This window comes from Schistocerca piceifrons, chromosome 3 (genome assembly GCF_021461385.2).
Source record: "Schistocerca piceifrons isolate TAMUIC-IGC-003096 chromosome 3, iqSchPice1.1, whole genome shotgun sequence".
NCBI classification, from domain to species: Eukaryota; Metazoa; Arthropoda; class Insecta; order Orthoptera; family Acrididae; genus Schistocerca; species Schistocerca piceifrons.
Window position 1 is genome coordinate 409119330 of NC_060140.1, and position 4386 is coordinate 409123715.

Sequence of the window (4386 nt, forward strand, 5' to 3'; positions counted from 1 at the left end):
CATCATTGCTTGCGCGATGTACAGATTGAAGAGTAGGGGCGAAAGGCTACAGCCTTGGCTTACACCCTTCTTAATACGAGCACTTCGTTCTTGATCGTCCACTCTTATTATTCCCTCTTGGTTGTTGTACATATTGTATATGACCCGTCTCTCCCTATAGCTTACCCCTACTTTTTTCAGAATCTCGAACAGCTTGCACGATTTTATATTGTCGAACGCTTTTTCCAGGTCGACAAATCCTATGAAAGTGTCTTGATTTTTCTTTAGCCTTGCTTCCATTACTAGCCGTAACGTCAGAATTGCCTTTATCGTCCCTTTACTTTTCCTAAAGCGAAACTGATCGTCACCTAGCGCATTCTCAATTTTCTTTTCCATTCTTCTGTATATTATTCTTGTAAGCAGCTTCGATGCATGAGCTGTTAAGCCGATTGTGCGATAATTCTCGCACTTGTCAGCTCTTGCCGTCTTCGGAATTGTGTGGATGGTGCTTTTCCGAAAGTCAGATGGTATATCGCCAGACTCATATATTCTACACACCAACGTGAATAGTCGTTTTGTTGCCACTTCCCCAAATGATTTTAGAAATTTTGATGGAATGTTATCTGTCCCTTCTGCCTTATTTGACCGTAAGTCCTCCAAAGCTCTTTTAAATTCCGATTCCAATACTGGATCCCCTATCTCTTCTAAATCGACTCCTGTTTCTTCTTCTATCACATCAGACAAATCTTCACCCTCATAGAGGCTTTCAATGTATTCTTTCCACCTATCTGCTCTCTCCTCTGCATTTAACAGTGGAATTCCCGTTGCACTCTTAATGTTACCACCGTTGCTTTTAATGTCACCAAAGGTTGTTTTGACTTTCCTATATGCTGAGTCTGTCCTTCCGACAATCATATCTTTTTCGATGTCTTCACATTTTTCCTGCAGCCATTTTGTCTTAGCTTCCCTGCACTTCCTATTTATTTCGTTCCTCAGCGACTTGTATTTCTGTATTCCTGATTTTCCCGGAACATGTTTGTACTTCCTCCTTTCATCAATCAACTGAAGTATTTCTTCTGTTACCCATGGTTTCTTCGCAGCTACCTTCTTTGTACCTATGTTTTCCTTCCCAACTTCTGTGATGGCCCTTTTTAGAGATGTCCATTCCTCTTCAACTGTACTGCCTACTGCACTATTCCTTATTGCTGTATCTATAGCGTTAGAGAACTTCAAACGTATCTCGTGACTCCTTAGTACTTCCGTATCCCACTTCTTTGCGTATCCCACTTCCTGGCTAATGTCTTGAACTTCAGCCTACTCTTCATCACTATTATATTGTGATCTGAGTCTATATCTGCTCCTGGGTACGCCTTACAATCCAGTATCTGATTTCGGAATCTCTGTCTGACCATGATCTAATTGAAATATTCCCGTATCTCCCGGCCTTTTCCAAGTATACCTCCTCCTCTTGTGATTCTTGAACGTGGTATTCGCTATTACTAGCTGAAACTTGTTACAGAACTCAATTAGTCTTTCTCCTCTTTCATTCCTTGTCCCAAGCCCATATTCTCCTGTAACCTTTTCTTCTACTCCTTCCCCCACAACTGCATTCCAGTCGCCCATGGCTATTAGATTTTCGTCCCCCTTTACATACTGCATTACCCTTTCAATATCCTCATACACTTTCTCTATCTGTTCATCTTCAGCTTGCGACGTCGGCATGTATACCTGAACTATCGTTGTCGGTGTTGGTCTGCTGTCGATTCTGATTAGAACAACCCGGTCACTGAACTGTTCACAGTAACACACCCTCTGCCCTACCTTCCTATTCATAACGAATCCTAGAACGTTATCCTTTCGTTGGTTATTCAATCTTTTTCTAATGGTAACCTCCCCCTTGGCAGTCCCCTCCCGGAGATCCGAATGGGGGACTATTCCGGAATGTTTTGCCAATGGAGAAATCATCATGACACTTCTTCAATTACAAGCCACATGTCCTGTGGATACACGTTACGTGTCTTTAATGCAGTGGTTTCCATTGCCTCCTGCATCCTCATGTCGTTGATCATTGCTGATTCTTCCGCCTTTAGGGGCAATTTCCCACCCCTAGGACAAGAGAGTGCCCTGAACCTCTATCCGCTCCTCCACCCTCTTTGACAAGGCCGTTGGCAGAATGAGGATGACTTCTTATGCCGGAAGTCTTCGACCGCCAATGCTGGTTATTTATCAAAGTTTAGGCAGTGACGGGGATCGAACCCGGGACCGAAGACGTTTTGATTATGAATCAAAGACGCTACCCCTAGACCACGGGTCTATAGTGATCAAAATGCTCAACGGGCGTGTGCTATGTATGCTGCTCGGTATCCTGGACGACATCATCCAAGTGTCCGGACCATTCGCCGATAGTCATTTAAAGAAACAGGAAGTGTTCAGCCACATGTGATACACACGAAGCGAAAAAAGTGGTCCAACTAAAACATTCATATTTCTTTACGTACTACACGAGTATGTAATAAAAATGGGGGTTCCTATTTAAAAAAACGCAGTTGATATCCGTTTGACCTATGGCAACGCCATCTACGGGCCAATCATAGCGCCATCTGGTTTCCCGCTTCAAGCTAGACAAGTTTCGTTCTTTGTAGTTTTTTCGTTTGACGCTTATTTCGTGAGATATTTGGCCCGGTCACGATAAATGGACCACCCTGTATATAATAAATGATTCAATACTTTTAACGAAGGTGGGAGAAGCCAGGAGGCATTGATTAAGTTGCAAGGTAGACTGTTGCTGTTAGATTTAGTTGTTAGTGATCAGTTGTCAGCTTCATCCTTGCAGGGTAATAGTAAGAATATGAATGTGATACACGGGCATGGTGTTAGAAGCACTAGAATGGGAAAGTGGAGAACACAGTTCGCTAGGTTATAACATCCGACAGCAGGCATAATGAATAATTGTGAGTTTTCCATAGATCCAGCACCAAAAATCGTTAAATGATTATACTACGGGGTGCCATTAAGTCAGCAGAAACAAGTGTTGGCTTGAGTGATGTGCGTATCTTACAACTATTGTATCCTTATGGCAGAGACAGACTAGTACGAAGAACAGTAAATACCGTATTTAGAGAGGAAACGATGGCAGGCTTCCAGCAACGATTGTTTAGGACTACAGCAGTGAGAAAATTGCTCAATTCGCATTATGGATGTGAGCAGTGTTTAAGAGAACCATATGGCGAATACATAAATTGGGTACGAACAGCTGCTCGTGCATTTTGTCTTCCAGGTGCTGACGCAGAAGGTGGAGCCAGTATAATGGAAGAAATCAAACCTACAGATCTGTTTTACATGATGTTTGTCCAGCCCCTTCAAACGTTTATGGACTTAGATGAATTGGCATCCAGGACTGAAGGTTCCACATGAGTTACCCAAGAGAAGGGTGAGGGGGGGTGGGGGGGGGGGGGAGAAATGGAGAACCAGCAGAATAGGACGGGAACGTTTGACGGAACCAAGGGCTAAGATCGAATTTATTCCTCTAGCTATAGGTCACGTTAGTTGATATTAGAGCTACGCTTGCACATCAGTGTCATAAAACCCGATTCATATGTTGTGAGATTAACTATGAGCTCTTGTGTGCCCTTCTTGATACCGATAGTTCAGTGACAGCGTTTAGTGAAAGTTGTACCCAACAGGCGGATATGTTAGGGTGCGATGTCTTATGTCACTGCTAATTCGCGTATGCTGGGATGGGTGTACGTGAATCTGAGGATAATTAAGTTGTAGTGGAGGCAACTTCCACCGATTTCATCTTGCGATCTGATGTAATCAGGAGGAAACTATGAGGTTCCTATAGCCACGCTGCATCATAAGAAAGGTGGGGGGAGGGGGATATACTTGAAGTAGATTACTCAATGACGAGTCGTCGAGAACGGCTAAGTGATGTTTTGAATGAGAAGCAGGAAGTTACCAACCTGACCGAGCATCAGACTGAGCTGAGCGATACGGTGCAGTGAGACGACCACCATATCATTTTTCGCCACGCCATATGACGGAATTAAATGGACTAATGGAGAAGATGTTGGAGCAAGAGGGCATTCAACTGTTTGTTACCATATTCTGTTCCTATGTTTTTAGTGCTGATTACAAAAGTCGCAGGGAAACGCTTTATGTACACCCTGTAGTGAACTGAATGAGTAAGTAGTCCTCTGGTCCACGCCGCTACCAGATTTACTCACATGTTTTGGGTGGTCTATAGGTGTCCACGTGTTAACAAACTTAGACCTCCACCAGATCGCGTTACATGAGGGATCCAAGCATCTGACAGTGCTCTCCACTGACTGGAACCCTGTAGAATTTTATCGGATACCCTTTGGTCTCTCAACATGTGTAGCAGTCTTATCTCATCTGTTAGGTATG